At 40.1% G+C, this 17640-nt stretch overlaps 1 protein-coding gene across 8 annotated transcripts in view; it reads right to left on the minus strand.

The window, feature by feature from the left end:
* The window catches only part of BBX (BBX high mobility group box domain containing), a 136056-nt gene that overhangs the window by 103198 nt on the left and 15218 nt on the right, over positions 1-17640 (minus strand). The window lies entirely within an intron of this gene.

Consider the following 17640-nt stretch of genomic DNA (forward strand, 5'->3'; position numbering starts at 1 on the left):
ACCTCCACGGGGCTCCCGTTCCCACGGGAAGGCAGGCCATGGAAGCTCGCTCCCTGCAGCAGCTGGCTCCCCAAGGAAGGCTGGTTCTGCTCCTGCAGCAAGGGACACGCTGCCGTCCTGGCCTCTGCAACGCTCGGGCTGCCTCTGCTGCTTGCCTGTCCCCCACATTCCTCAGCAGCAAGGCTGGTTTGTGTCATTAGCACAGCGTTACAAAACCCCACGGAAAACAGTGATATTCAACGTTCTAAATAAACGTGAGCTTGGAAAACAAAAGCTAAAAATACAAGGGAGGGTGGACTGACTACCATGAGAGCCATCAGCAGTGTTTCAAAGTAATAATTAAAATTCGTAACAGGAAACAGCACGGCAGTGGATCTTCCTAACACTCCCACACCCAGGATCTGATCTATACCTCTCAGCCAAAAGATGACAATCCCTACGCATTTAGGGCTTTTCTAAATGAGTCTGTGGAGGTAAGTAGGAACACTGAATGGTTTTTACCATCGTCTTGCCCTCTTTCAGTTCTCAGTGTTTTGCCCCATTAGCTCTGTATGGCAAGATGCAGAGTGTTTTGGTGTACGGGAGTGCAGGGCCAAAACAAAACAGTAAATCGGTTTAAGTGAAGTTCCTAAACTTTCAAAAATCCCGCCTGATGTCCTCTACCTTATACTGACAGGAAAAGAGAAACAGAGGCAAGCTGGCCAACCAATTTTATTTTTACCACTTCTTTCAAATATTTTCTCTTGTCTGCTCAGTATAGGAACCTGTAGCATGTCTAACTCACATTTGGAAGATTCTGTTCCAGATTACGAAACTCAACAACTTCTCAGAATGCATTTCATGACTCCTTTAAAATACACTGTGGCTTGTTCACTTTTTGACACTGTTTCAAAGTATGTCCTACACTCAGTCTGTAGACAAATCCAGACTGAGCTAGAAACAGAATCACACCTCTCTCCTGGGCTCTCTCCAAAGCCTGTGGCCTTCATTTCCAAGAGTGGACAGACAGGACCCACGCCTTTGTCCCAAGGCTTCCCAGTTCACAGGCTGCCCGTGGTGACTGCAGTTGCACTGAATCCTCAGGCTGTAAGATGAAGGTCACTGATGCAGACATGCATCCCCACCTACAGCTCCTCCGATGGAGCAGTCAGCTCCACTGCCTCACTGCAGCAGGATCTTCAGGTGCTGCAGCAACATCACAATAGCCACAAGGAGACTAAAGCCTAAATCACAGCATGCAGGCTAGGCCAGCCAGCATATGAGCAGCAATACACCACATCCTATCCTCCTTAACATCAATGCCATTTCTGCACTAGTGTCCCTGTAGTTTAGTAGCTTTAACCCTTTTCAATCATAAACTGAGACACTAGTTTCACTCCCACAAGTACTTAATTAATCTTTTTGGGGAAACTATTAGCACTGGAGAGATATACAGCTGCTTCCTTACTAAGGAAACATACAGCCTAAAGCCAGAACTATATCAAAACTGCAAATGTGATTTACACATTAAGCTGAACACATTTAATGAGCATTTAAACCAAGAAACCACAAAACCCGCATGGAATATTTTGCTTTAGTGGTGTGTGGAGCAACAAGGTGAAAATATAGGTAAGTGCTCTCAATAGTAAACAACTTCAGAGAAACAGAAAAGATACTACCAAAACTGTTCTGATACAATTAATGTTACATAAATACCTGAGCTTCTCTTCAAAACGAACACTTGTACCACATTACTCACAGTTCTGGGAGTCCACAACACCTGAGATAAATGAGCTCACAAGCTCACCACCAGTCTCAGGGTTATTCTGTGTATTCTGCAGCTGTTTCCTACCTGCTGTATAGAAGAGATTCTACAGCAATGAGTGTTGTTTTCCCCCTGCTTCTCACTTTGATACTCAGTTTTGAAAGGGCACATTTTAGTCCTCACCAGTACTGGATAGGTATGCATTGCTGCAGTGTACAGTGCACATTACAGCCTCCTTCCTCCCCTCTACTTCTTCACTTCAAGTACACAGGTACACCTTAGAGTGTTTCACTAGATACAGAAGAGCAGTCTCTGGCACTCCTGACAAGACAGACAAGGACAATTTATTTCAGCAACCTCAAAAGCAGCAGAAGCACCCATTTTTTTTTTTTCCTAAAAGAAGTACTTCTAGCAGTAAATAAGTATCATTGACCATTGTTACGAGGTTAAATAACAAATCACTTAAGGCACATCTTTTAACAACTAAGGCCCATCTTCAATCTGTCTTGACTTGGTAACAAAATAAAACTTTCTCACATCTTTTAAAGTAACCTCTATTATTTATTTTGCAAATGACTTTAAACTATTCTGAAAGACCCTCCTCTACCAGCCTACTTCAATCTTACTATTAAAGGCACTTCATCCTTCAGATGACAGGTCATACAAAGAAAAAGCTGGAAAGACAGGCATTGTTTTCAGTACAAAAAGCTCCATTTCTTTAACCCTGCCTTTCTACGCAAGAAGCTTCATTGAGAAACTAGAGTAGCATCTGCTTGTGCTTCAAATAGTTACTCTCTGCTCCTTTGTCTCTCCTAAGTCTCCTTGACTGAGGTTAAGAAAAGAACAAGTACATTTTAAAATCAAAGTTTACCATTTCAGTAGGATTTCACAGCCAGGACTGTTAAAGTCATGTTATGCCACTATTCTTCTCAAAGCAAAACAGTATGTGCTTAACACTACCAAACAGTCACACTTCTGTCATTATCTTTGCTGACTAGTGTTATTACCCTGTCCAGAGGTCTCCAACTGCAGTACAGATACAGCAGTACACAAGCAGTTTTTAACACTGCACTCATTGCTTCCTACAGGTCTGCAAAAGGAACTAAGAAGATTAGTATATTGGTAGGCTTACATTCATTTTTCAGGCATCCATATCATCTACAGGACAATGTTTTAATGTCTTTAAAGTAATCCTGGAAAAGTTGAAAACCAAAGACTTTAAACTGTGTCAGCTTTTTTCTTATAGGGAGATACACATTTTTTTAAAGCTTGAACATGGTCAAAAAGGATCATCCTTCAGCTACCAGACAAAAAACTACCTCAGAAGAAGGCATAAGGAAGGAAGTAGCAAGCACTGCAAGTGTGGGTATGGATACACTTAGAAGTCCAAGCACTCTCAGTCAAGCAGTTACTGCTTTAAAACTATCTTGATGTTTTGTACTGCTTAAACTACGGTTGTTAAAATATATTTCTATGTGACAATTTCTCACCTCTCCTTCTCCACATTAATGGCAGGTGGAGATCAGACACCAAACTGTCTCTATATCTATTTAAAACAAGCCAAGACAGAGGTAGTTTAATCACACATTTACTCACTCTATCAGTTTATCTATCTTGTCCTGAACTGACATGACAGGATGTTCTCCTGGCTTGTTGCTCTGGTACTTTATGAGCATTAAAATTACTTAGTAAGTGACCAGGATGGAGCAGATCTGGTCAAAGATGATAGAAAGGGCAAAAGTAACACTGATTAATCTTGCCTGAGTGAAGGCTTTCTCCTGCTATATAACAAGAAAATAGAGCAGCAACGAAATTAATGAAACAAACATATATCTTGAGAGTAGGCTTAAAACACTCCAAAACTTAACCTGGACGTGACTATCAGTGAAGACATCCAAATAATTCCCCAATCAAATCTGCAATTTCAGTCTACTGTCGTAACCCTGCCTCCTTGTAAAATTCAGACCAGAACAGTGCTCACATATATAGAGTACTGCAGCAATACTAATAAAGTAGCATCTCCACTGAAGCTCCACATTTTATTCCAATTCCATGAAGAAATACAATTTTAATTACTAAATCTAAACAAAGTCACTATTCACCTCAAAATAGATGCAATCTCCCAATCCACTGCAATACCACACAATTAATGTAACACTAAACAGATACATTAATTCATAAAACATTCCAGAAAACATCAACAATCTGTGTATTCAGAAGTAGCAGAATCACTGTTTTTGTGATTCCTGGATCTCAGCACTTCTTAGAAGTTGAATCAAATATCTTCATATATACACATGTACCCAGCAGTGCTTTCTGAGCTATGCAGTACATTAACAGCACATTTACATCACAGAAAGCCACTGCCCTGTTACCTACTGCACAAACCCACACATCTCAAACGTCAGAAAAACTTCAGGTACAAACGTCATACCGAAATAATGCACGAAATACCCAAGCCAAAAATCCTACCAACAAGCAGCATGCTGTCTCCTCTTATCCCTCCCCCGCAGTGTTATCCTGAGAAGGTGAATCCCAGTTCTCCCCTGCATCACGTAGAAGGTCCTCAGATACTACATACAATACGGCAGAATAAAATCCTATCACTGTTGCCCCCTTTTTAGAATTATGAGAACAAGTTACTAGCAAATTTACAGATGCAGAAGTTTACTTCTCACAATGTAAAATCACATATTACTTGTAGCAAAAAACCACCAACCCATTTCCAGTATCAAAGTTTCTTAAAATTAGGGGAGTTTTGTCTAGTTTTTACATTAAGAATAATGACAGCTGTTCTCCATGAGGTTAAAATTCTATCCAAAGTTTTAAAAAGAAACTTCCACAAGTATAATCTTCTCTATTTTCTAGTTCTATCAGAAACAATTTATTAGGACATACAGTTCTGATTTCCAAAACAACCCGGTTTTCTTCCTAGATGTACTGCTGCAATGTTTTCTAAACATATGCTTAGAAGAGGTGCAAAGACTCAAAGAGCAGGTAAAAAGAAAACTATTTCACTCTGCTAATTTGCATCAAGTTTTATAGTTCCTATCCTCCCTCCTAAATGGAAAACTAATTGTGATAAAACATCAGGCCCAATTAGAAACAGCCACTACACACAACTATTTATCTGAATGATTTCCTTTAGACTATGTGTAATTGCTTTTTACAGAATCCTCCAATGTTTGGGCTAATATTGTCATCTTTTCTGCAGGAGAAAAAAAAACCCCCCTCCCTCCAGTTTCACATCTCATTCACTAAGTACTTAATTGAATTCAAACCCTAATATATATATATATATATATATATATATATATATATATACACAAATAAATCTTTCAAATTTAACTTATTTTAATGAAATGCTGAAAAACCATCACAGCAGCCTGAATTCTGCTTTCAGGATACATTTGCAATTTTCCTCGGGTTTCAGTATTAGCTTGCACCTTAGAAAGCCTAAGTTGGGCACCTATTTGCATATTAAGACAGTGATCAAGTGCCATGTGAGACTTGAGCACCTGAACTAGAGCTCAGATTTTTGGAGCTTGATTCCACTGATGTCACTTTTGCCAGAATTGTGAAGTTTAGCTTTGTTTGGGGATATAATCTGTGACCTTTAGATTTCCTTTTACGCTTAAGGCCCAAAAATCTGACAGACCTCTGCCTGGAAAAGCTGGAGAACAAAGTGGGCAAGATTGAGAAAAACAAGGAAGTGACTTAAAGAAATATATTTTGTCTGCATCTGTGGACAGCTGGTGGCTGTGCCAGCCACGGCAGGAGATGAGATCAGTCTCTGTGGCAGCACTGAGTGAGAGGGAGCAGGCATGGAGGAGAGGTCAGGTCCCTGCAGGTGGGCTCCCATCCCATCCCTGGCATATTCAGGTTATATTTTCCTTCATAAACACACTGGCTAGAAAAGCGAGCAGGGCAGCAAAAGCAGCAGGGAAGTAATTTTCATTCAGTTTTACTTAAGAGCAAACCTTGCCTGACCTTTAGCTGTCCTTATGCTGCTTTAACCTACGGCTGTTTTCCCACCTCCACAGCCTACCCTGCCACCCCTGCCCTCTGGCAGAAGGGGCCAGGCACCCACCCTACCCCAGGGTGCCCACAGGGGTACATCAGCACACATCATGGTTTTGGAAACAGCTGGCCTGGCACAGCCATCCCTGGGAAGCAGAGCTGCAAGGAGGATGCCTGGCCCCAGCCAAGGCCACCACAGCTGTGAGCAAGGACAGAGGACTCCTCCCTGGAAACATGAGGAAGGAGGGGTTATGCCAGCATGAAAGCACCATATAAATACAGTTAGCCAACAAGAAAATCCAGTAAAAAAAAAAAAAGTTCAACTATCCCTATGGATTTGTGAGATGTCACCCAATCTTTAGCTGTTCTTTTGTTTTACCAACAACTAATTCCTCTGACTAACTGCAAACAAACTGAACTCAAGCCGCTTGTGCAAAAGCAAAATTTGCAAATTGCAAACTCACTTAAAAAACCAGCATCATTTCATTTCCAGTAGTAAGTGCTGCTTACTGTTTCTTACACCGGAGCAAAATATTGCTATAACATCCCTTGTGATGATGTCTGCTCTTGTCTAAAGACCTGACACCAAAGCCAGATGTGAATCAGTGGCTATTATATGGTCTCCTCTGAAAGTTTCTCTACATTTTAAATGCATACCATCTAAATGAGAAGATTTTCTCATTCAATTAAAAAAAGGTATTATTTTATCATCTGGTCTGGGGTTTTCTTCACAATGTTTGTGTGAGACTCAGGGATAAAAGAAGTTTTTACTTGGCAACACTTGTGTTCTCTTACTGTAAAAGAACACAAAACAGATTACCAAAATTCAAAATTCATATTTTACATCAAAAATGCAACTCTCTCCGCTCCCCCAAAAAACTCCCCCAAACCAATTTTTTTTTCTTTCTACATTCTAGGTTCACTCACCAGAAGTTAATGCAGTATGCAAAGTCATACATACATACAAAGTCATACAGCAGACCTCTTAATCAAGAAAAATCATACAGGTTCCTTGCATTCAAGTCGAAAATACATGTGTGGGACACCACAGAAGAGGGTGGGTCTCTTCCTGCCATTCCAGCATGAATGCAAGGAACACAGATTCCAATCTACATGTCACATAGCTGCCCCTATAAATACAACACTGTAACAGCATTAATATAGGCAAGTACTTTTTTTTTCTCTTTTTTCTAACTGACAGGAAGAAAAGGTTTAAGATAGGCTACCCTTTACCAAAGGATGCTTTATGGATCCCAACTGTGTCCTTGCTTTATGGGCAGAAGAGCCACTATACTTGTCAGGGTACAACACTGACTTGCCAGTAATACAAACTCTACTATTCCAGCACTTGTCCTGCACTCCTTAAGGTAAACACAGGTTAGCAGTAAGAGCTATTTACACAAAAACATCATGCTGTAAAATGCAGTTGCTGCAGAGCTGACCCACTGCTACTTATCCACCACTGCATTTTGAACTGCAACAGGGAGGTACAATGGCCCATAGGAGACCAAAAAACTCCCAGATGCTCCTGTTGAACTCTGGAGAAGGCAACAGTTTCATGCCTGCATCTCTCAACTAGCTGATCACCACTGCTACTCTTTAGGACCCTGCCTGGTACAGCCCAGGAAAAGGCAGGAGAACAAAAGCAACTGTTAGCTTCGGTGCTGAAAAGAGCTGAGCAAGGGTAAGTGTGCTCCTGTAGAAGCAAGGAACTGTTGTAACAAGTAAACACTTGTCATAGTGATTGTTCAACATTTTCTCCAACATTTACATTTGTATCAAAGTGATTTCAGTATTACATTGATATCTTCTGCTTGGGTGAACACGCGGCCTGTGAATTTAACAGCATCACTTCTAAATCAATGCAGTATATATAAACCACAGACACATCAACACCCTCAAAACATATACCTATGTAAATCTTCAGCACAATAATTGTTCTATTAGGTTTTTTTAATGTTACTTTTTTTTTTTTTTTTTTTTTTTTTTACCAGAATGGAGGGAGGGCTGGGGATACTAAATGGGCAGGCAAACACTAGATACTTAACAGAAACACAGGTAACTTGGTCTCAGTGCTGAGACCTTAGTGCTTACTTCTGTATCTCCCATACATTTCCAAGGACTCTAGTTTTCAATGACAGCTTCTGTAAGGATGGGCAGAAAAACAGGGCAAAAATTCTACCCCGAGCACCAAAGGTAGTAAGCTCATCCTCCCCTGCCTCCCCCACTCCTATAAAACCCAAGAACAAGCCTTCTAATAAGCAGATCTTATCCCCATCTAGTTTTCACTTTCAACAACAAAACTTATTATTAAAATAAATACCCAGTTAATTGAATAATCATTTCTCAAGAGAAAGTACTGTTTTCAACATCCAGTGCTCTAAAAGAAATCCACAAACAGGATTTACAACCTCCTAGCACAGGGATAGTTGTTACTGCAGCCTAACCAGATCCTGCCTCTTGAAGGAATGTCCAGGATATGTCCTTGTCTCATCAGCACCGTCAGTGACCGGCCCCAGAGACTCAATAGTTTTGGTAGCTCCTAGACACAGCAACCTAATTTAGACCAACTAATCAAGTACCAGGAACTCTGAGTGCAGCAGCCCAGCCCCACCCTGCCTGATCTAACCTCGCCTTACCCAATGCAAGTTAAACTAGCACACACAGAGCTCCATGCTGTCGCTGCCAAACCCCTTCTCCCCTTCTGATACTTGTTCTGCCTCGCTGAAAGAATCCTTGGGTAACCACAAAACTATGCAGAGACATCGTCTTAAGATTTGAGATGATGCCAGGTTTTATCAATATGTATTTTTAAATGCTACATTTTAGCAAGCTGTTTCCAAAAAGTCGATGATAAAGAATCTCTCCACTTTTTCTTTAAAAGACCCCGCATGCTGCACAGCCAACTCTCTAGACCTCAAAATCTCTAAAATCAGACTTGGGAGGGATGCACAGATTCTTATATTAGTTACTAAACAGGCAATATATATATTTGCCCATTTATCTGGCTAGACTCTTTTTTGAGTTGGGCATTTACCAGAGGCCAGTGATGCCCTGCATTCCCAAGTTGGTCACAGAGAAGAGAAAGCACTCAGCACCTCAGCAGGGAATTTGGTGGATGGGGCAACTCCAATTGTCCCTGAATTAACCACAGTCAGCAAACAGTTGAGGCATTTAAAACACAGTTTGGCAGATAGGGAAGGAAGACCCTGGGGTTTCTGGAAGAAGATAGCTATGTTGAAGGGGCACATACACTGTGCAGTCCCCTTCATCTCCCACCTGTTTCCTCTAGTAATACAGTGATTAATCTGGAGTTAAACAGCAATTGGCAAAGTATTCAATAATCTTTACTAAGCCTCCCAGTTCAGTATAAAAATTTCAAGTACACCACGAAGCAGGTATCTCCCATGATCACTTATTTGCCACTGCTGAGAAACCCCATCCCTCAGCATGCACTGCTCTCTGGAAAGCTACTCCCTTGCCCAAAAGGACACATGTCACCATACGCTCCAGAGCCTTTTTCTCTATTGACTGTGTGGTCAAATTAAAATGAATTGCTTGCATTACTCTTTCTAACCCTGGTATTATCATGATCGCTGACTTTTTGTGCATAAAGAAATGTAAGAATCAAACTTTACTCTGACATAGTGGTCTGAACAGTCAGCAGTAGTAAACTCTCTGCAAGCCACATTAAGGTCCACATTTAACACTGTTGAACACAGACACCACAGTAATACATGACGTCCCATCTAAAAGTCTGAAACTGATTTTTTTCATCGTATTTACATACAGGCATGGAGGATTTTTCTCAGGTATTTCACATCAGTGTAAGCGATCCATTGCTTCTGAGCTGCAATGGATGCAAGGCATCTATCTCACTTGTGTGACTGAAAATTTCAAACAGAAGAAATGACAGATATAGCCTGGCTTGTTTCAATAAACAACAATTACTCAATAATCCACACCTGAGAGTCCTGATCCTACTGGTACATTACTCTGTAAATCATGCACCTTTTCAACTGCATTGAACAAATTTCACCAGTACCCTCATCAAATGCTGAATCCTTGATAATTATGTACTTTCTAATCATTATTTTAAGATGTTTATGTAAGAACTAGAATTTCTTTCAAATTAGAGGCAAATGAAAGGTGTAACCATTGAAAATCACAGAATTTTCACTTTGAAATCATAAGTATCATCTGACTGCAGCCACTTAAATTGTTCATGTCAGCTCTAAACCCAAAGATTTTTCTAAATTTCAAGCATTCCTGCAAATAGGGGTATAGAAATCAATGCTTCTGAAGTTCACGTATTTTGACAGGATCATGGTTTATGCTACTTCTTTGTGGCAGCTGCTGAGAACGCTCATCTTCATCTTGTTCCATCATCCCTGTCACTAGTGAGGTGTAGGTGTTTTACTGGGCAACATGCACTAGTGCAACAGGTCTGTAAGTCAAGAACATTTAAAATCAATTGTGTAGCAAATTCCCTCCATCAATACTATTTCATAGCAGGTGTGGAAGGATTTTCACTTCATTGACCTTATATGGCTATTACAGATATCCCCATAACACAGGCTGAGAAACCTTTTCTAGATCATCATGACAAGCAATTGACACCAAGTGGCATGGAATTTTAAATTTCTTACGGGAGTCGAATTACTTTTACTCCTAGTATCTGTCTACTGATTAAGAAAGCTACCTAATCTGTTTCACCTTAGTCCTACTGAATTGCACTGTCTGTCCACATAAGCAGCACTGTTCACATTCCCAAAGACACCCCGGTTAATATACATATTTGTTCTCTCATTCAAAAAAAATGGACATTAGCTAATTCAAAATAAAATCTCTAAACACAAATCAAGAGATTCACAAGCCTCAAACCAACACTTTGTGGTCCACTGAATCAGAGATAATCACTTCATCTTATTACTGTTTCTTTCAGTGTTACTTCTGCCAACTAAAACCCTCAAGTCCGTGAATTTCTAAGGCAGACTAGAGAGATGTTTTAAAAAATAAGCCTTGGAACTCGAAGTGCAAGGTTAGGCAAGCATGGGGATATAATCACAAGTCTCAAATCATGCTTTTTGAGGAGACACATTTGATTAACCCCCTTGCTCTTTTGCTGTGCTTTACATCCTGATCACAGAATGTTTCGGGAAAGTGCTGACCCATCAGCAGGTACAAAACAAAAGCAAGAAAAGTGGAATAAGAATTCCAGCAACCTAAATATAGATTGGGGCACTGGGAAAAAAAAATCAGCCTTATGTTCTATATACTAGCCAACACTGTCTCATTAGTTAGGATAAGCTGTTTCAATTATTGCCAATAATCCCTCAACTCTGATACTTTTAAGGACATTTTGATTCTTCAGTTTCCAAAGAAAAGTATCTCTGCAGCCCCACTGAAGCGGCAGAGGATTTCTTTGCTTCTGCAGTTGCTCAGCCCTTTGTCCCACCTCATGATCAGCATTCCTACAGTGTCAACGTGAATTTACAAGTTAGAGATGCTCACTTCCAATTTGTTAAACTGTGAACCTCATTCATCACCAAGTTTCTAAATGGATTCATCCCTGTTCTCCATTTACAGTGATAATGCACATTACAAGCAAATTACCACCACCTACTGAAAATAAAGGTCCTGTTTTGTTGACAAAGAATGCTTGAATTTTCTGGAAGTAAGATTCTTGAGGACAGAATCTTGTTCATTTGCCAAAATTATTCAGAAGTCTAAGAAACACGAAGGTGGGATTTTGAAGTTTTGGCCTAACTGCCTTATGATCTGAATGCATGCCACTAGCAAAATGAGTTTATTACCTTTATTTTCCTTCAGATCACATAATGGTCTAGTATATAACAGTTAGCTCCTGCCACCTTGTGGGACTTCATGGGTTTCCCTGAAAGCTTGGATCATCAGTAAACTAGTGAGTTAAAACAAACATTTGGGAGTTACTTCTTCTTGTGATTCATTATGGTGAATGTTGAAATAAGAAAGAAATACTTATGGAGAGGGGTAGCCATTTTGAGTATTTTCTGGTTCATTATCCCTAGCATTGTTTATATAGTTGAACTGCTGGATCTAGTAATCTTATGGAGGGTGTTTTAAATATTTAAATATCTGTCAAGAATCCTAAGTTTTGGAAGCTGATGCATCCAAGTTTAAAATAACATGATGATCAAATACTTGTCACCACTAGCAAATTTCACATATTCCAAACAGACTCCACACAGAAATAATACAAGTTTAGACTGAAAATCCTTGCATTCAGGTGCAATTTTGAAACCAAATAATAACCTCAGTCTCATAAAGAATTACATATATGCTTAACTCTTCAAATGGTGATAACATGTCTAGTTCTCCCAAAAGACCCGATTACATGTTTTTACGTTTTAACAGCAATTTGACTTCCTGTTTTATGTTTCTCCTCTCCTCACCCAGCTCCACCTTTGCCATCCATGGCCAGCTTAATGAATGAGTCAAGTTCTCCAGAGAAGAATAAGACAGTTGGACTAGAAAGACTTTTTCACCATACTAACAAGAAGGTGAAGATGCATGGATCCTCATCCTTGTGTCTCACAAGTTGTCTACTGCCCCTCTAACAGGTAATTTGTCACACCTACTCTGTGGAGATGCAAAAGACAACAGCAGCTGCAATCACTGGGCAGGGGTGAGCTTCTCTTTTTATTTAAGCCAAACCTCTGCTGCTCCAAATACCAAAACTGAGAGAGCACAGAGGATTGCAGATGATGCGACTCCAAGAACCTGATCAACAACCTCAACAAACCTGCTCCTGTCTGTTCTTGAAGTCGAGTGATTTGTTACAGATGCACAAAAATGCAAGACCAGTTAGGGAGCACTTCCTCTCCCCTATCATCCCACAGCTGCTTCAGTGAACTTGGGACATCTATCATGCTGTGTACTGGATGCCAACTGTAGCAAACATAACTCCTCGGAACTTCCTTCTGCTAGGGAAAAAACTGTCAACAGACTTGAAACAGGAACAGTTCTTCCTGATGCCAAAAGCAAATCATCTCAACTAAAGGCCTTTAGTGATTCATAAATGGACACAAGAACAATAATTACAGATCGACAGCCAAAGGAAATACAGCAAGAGTATTTTTTTTTAATCCATAAACAGAATGAACTTTTGCACAAGACTGAAAAAATAATAAAAATGTCAGGCTATGAATCAATTGGCACAGCATACCTAAGGAACATAAATTGTATGTTCTTTAACAAAAAGTTTCAGGATCTCTCTAGCTTCCCTCGTAACTTCAGAAGTGCGGTTGTCTCTGATAGCCATCATATTCCCTCACACACAACCCCTTATCTCTTCTTAAAGATTTTTAAGGTCCTAGCAGCCACACAACTTACAAGGCAAAACTCATAGGTGTTCATGACAACCTCTGACCACACCTCTGCTGCAACACTGAGAATCTCTCGCAGACTGAGGTACGTCAGTGTCCTGACTGTCTGGAAGGCACCAATACACTCCTCTCACAGCTGTCCTTACCCATCCAATATCCACTGCAGGAAATCCAGACAGACAAACTGGTAGGGAGCTCTAGAAGAGTCATCAGTCTGGATGATGAGGGAAACAGAACCACAGGACATATTCTACCTGGCTCCAACACAGCCAGCACCTTGCATGGACAGGAAGAGACACTACTATTCTCTACCTCACTGTGGGTGTTATGAATATGGACACCTCCTTACCCAGAGCTTATTTACTTCATACTTTTCCCTGCTCTGGAGCACCCTAATGTTGTGTCAGTGTCACTGTAGCTGCAGACACATATTTAACAGCCACCTTCAGTCCTCGGCTACAGAGAAAATGAAATAGCATGCTCTAGCGAGAGAATGGATTGGATCCAACACCCACTGTAGGTCTCAATAACACCAAAAAGCATAAGAAGTAAATACTAGAACCTTGTAAGAAATTCCATTTTGATGCAAGTGAATCATGTCCTGCCATATCCTTTTATTTTCATTTTATTTATCTAATAGTCCTATATTCTGCAGTGTTACTAACCCAGCAGAAATATCGCTGAGCTAGTACCTTATTCTTCAGGATGCTTTGAAACCAGTGGAAACAAAGACACTTCTCTTATCCTGACTAGACATGCTCTCCTTGGTAAATGTAACTCAGCTGGACCTGACAATATAGGACTCCCAAGCAGCAGCAGACTGAAAAGTACCTGATGATTTTTCAGTTCTTCCTGAACGTATTGCACATTATTCTGAACACCAGCAGCAAAAACTGACCAGCATTAACTTTGCTTGAAGTCGTGAGCTCTCCAAGGAGACAGAAACATCTGGTCCAGGTCAAGGAAGAGTCATGACATGGCTTGAGTCTGGTTCCCATCTGAAACACTACTGCCTAGCTGTCAGGATAAGATTTGTTTTACATTTTCTCAGAATATTTATTTTTTCTACAATAACATTATTTGACTTTCACAAACTTTTGTTGAGGGAACCTTCCAAGAAGTTACATAAATTAATTACTTTATTCATGTACTTACTGGAGAAGTAAGTATTTAAAAACAAACAAAAACCCACAAAACAAACTAAACACTACAGGGCCACTTGCTCCTTCTCTTTTTTATTTATCTATATTCTTATTGATCTACTTTCACTGTCAACTGTTTAGCCTTACATTTCAAGAAGAAGAGAGGAAAGATCTGAATTCAATTGTCTTATTTCTTGAGAAACACCTCTAAAAATCACCCAGGTTACAGACTGTACAAACTTCTGTACATAGTCCACTTTACAAGCTTTCCAAGAGGAACCTCACTGCTTCATAAAACGGAATACACAATCAGATCCATCTTCACCATTGTTTCATTGATGCCAAGCCACAAGAGCTTACCCAGAACTGTGCACGTGCCCAAGGATCTGTGCCAAAATGGCTCAGAGCAGGATCAGGCCCCTGTAAGATTTGCTGCATGTACGGCTTCAATGCTGCAACTGCAATAGCTCAAGGAGACTGCTATGACAGAGGCATTGCAGGACTGGGTCCTAAAATAATCAAGTATATAAAGATCTTTGTGCTCTCCACAACTGAAGCACAATTCTTAAAAATGAATGGAACAAAAAACTTTTGTATTTGTGAAATAAAAATCAATTATTTGGACAACAAGCAGGACCAGCATTCTTTAGGACAAGCTCCTTAAAATCTATAGGCTGTTTTCCCATTTTTTGTTTTGCTGGGGTTTTTTTTTGTTTTTTTGGGGTTTTTTGGGGGTTTTTTTTAGAATTTGTTCTTCAGTTGTTTTGGGGTTTTTTCTTGCAGACAGAATTACTAGAATAATCCTCCAAGGCCCCTGTTCTAAGGATAAGCCCAACAGAGGAAAAAACTCAGTCCAAAAGATGCAAATTTGTTCACATTTGAAAGAAGGTCAGCAGTTAAAAAACCTGATAATGCTGGCTGGAACTGTAGGGCAAGAATGGGACGTAACTCCCTTGGGATCTATGGATTCACTGTATAGCATACAGATAGCTGGATCTGAAATCAGATGATGAACAAGATATTAAGAGTTCTCTGTAAATCAGATTCTGGTACGTTCAAGACTGTGTACCAACTGAGAAAATAGAAGTTATTTAAAAACCTACGTGCACACAAGTACACAGTTCTGAACAGTACTAACCTAAGAAACGAAAGCACAAGATCCATGAATTCTCAGTCTTACCTGCTTTGAAAGACAGTCACTAGGCTTGCTTATTACTGACCCAATACAAAACTACAAGTTCAAATTTGGCACCTGAATTAGAGAGTACTCCACAGAATCCCACATTGCCACAATGCTGACTTCCTTCCAAGCCACTTGTGCCAATCCTAAGAGCAAGAAGCTCTGGCTGAAGAGCTGAACTAAAAACACTGAAACATGTAGGTAGAGACAAAGCCTGACTTTACTAAGTCCTTCTGAGCAATAAAACATTTTCAGTCATTCTTAGCACCAGCACAAACATGCTTCTATCCCTTTCACACATCTTGTACAACAAACAAAACATGCCTGTGCATCCTTGCAAAAGTCATTTTCAGAGAATTGGGAAGAACAGAGGGCAATGTTCACACAGCACTATATTAAGAAGAGACCTTGGCTTGCAAGAACAAAAGACCAGGCCCAAAAGCTCTGACCTGCAAAGCTATTTTCCTATCAGGCAGCACAGGCTCTTGCAGGTGGAGGAAGAATCCTAAACTGAACTTGGATGAGAACACATTTCTCAAGTCTCTAAGTTCACAAGTACTCAACCAGTAAGCTAGAAACTGACAGGTAACAAACAGTTCACCACCATTTTTTCACCAACCAATATCAGAAAGTAATGTGCACTGGGCAGATATTTTAGCAACAAAGAGGTAGTTGGTGTAGTAAGCTTAACAGTCGTGTAAGAACCTGCAGGAAGTTCAGGAATTCTGTACTTGATTCTGCCACCAGTCATCTGGTCTTACCTGACTATCCCTGAGTCTACTCTGCAATCTGCAAAATGGGAGTGGGTAGCACTGGTTCTGAAATGTTTATAAAATGTAGTTAGTTGATGCCTGCAAAAGCACACAGCAGAAGAGTAAAATGTTACTACACCCTAAAAACATGCTGTTTAACAAAATAATATATAAATGACAATACTATTTGTGTTCTACAGTACACACTCTTAAAAGATTTTGTTATATACCAGTTTAGAAAGTGAATTGTTTTGATTCTCTGGTAGGATGGACCTGAAGTCCACCTCTCCAGAGAAAGAAGTAGAGAAATATATTTTTCTAGATCTTCACAATCAAACAAAACTGAGCCTCAGTGTAAAATTTCCCCCAAGAATTATCACACAACTACAATTAATGCAGCTGTCATTTCACCCTGACAGAGCTAACAAAAAAAACCAACCAACAAATGTGGACAACTCTTCTCAACTTTCTGCCCTGCTACTCACTAACAAGTTTTTCTTTCAGAAACTGCACAACATTTTACACAGGAAGAAGCTATCACCACCCCAAGTTTGTAAATGGTGAAACTGCTTTATCAGGCCTCTGTAGCTGAAAAGGCTGTGGTGGCATACTCTACCTTTATTCAACCACATTGGTAAAACTGGGAAATTCACGCCAATCACCAGTGTCATTATACTGGAAAAGTACAGATGATCCTTCAAGAAACTTCAATGAGATCCATAAATTCTGATCTGTAAGAAAATCTTTATTTCCACTGATGTCTGTAACAAAATTCTCACTGAACTCAGCATGACAGTGATTACACCTAATGGTGTGCAGCTCCTGGGCAACAGTATAGCTCTTTTTTGGATGGGAGATGGGGGAAATCACACATATGGTAAGCTGCCCCCATCACTTTTGGTGTGTGGGAGAAGTACTTGGGGAGGCAACAGAATCTGTTTTGCAGACAGTGCACAACATGTATGATACTTTCCAAAGGACATTCCTCTGCAGTTTACCTTATACAAACTTGGAGTGCTCAGGCTAAGACAGTGCACCTGCTTTTCTACTCCCTCTATGCTTGGCTAGGGCCATCACAAAAGCAGACTGCTTGGCAGAGACACTACTTTGGTTCTGCACTAGCAGAAATGCTTCTGATCCCACAGTTTAAAATTGTTCCAAAAAAGAGACTGGTCCATCATCTAGATATGGACTGCCAGTTGCTTATTTCACTAAGTTCATCCATCTCAGACTTCTCTAACTCTCCAGAGAAAAAAGTGAGTTTTAATTGCAGTGATGGGATACTACCACCATTACACATTGCCACCTCTTCCCCTACCCTCCAATATAAAATAAAAAGGAATGAGGGTGTCTCATTCTTCTGATCAAGTGCTACTGATGTAGTTTCGGTAATGTTTTAAACACGCACTTCTCCTAACTGGTTTTGCCACAATCC

The sequence above is a fragment of the Chamaea fasciata genome, unplaced genomic scaffold, assembly GCF_029207755.1.
Source record: "Chamaea fasciata isolate MVZ Bird 193981 ecotype frontalis unplaced genomic scaffold, bChaFas1.0.hap1 SCAF_2, whole genome shotgun sequence".
Classification (NCBI taxonomy): Eukaryota; Metazoa; Chordata; class Aves; order Passeriformes; family Sylviidae; genus Chamaea; species Chamaea fasciata.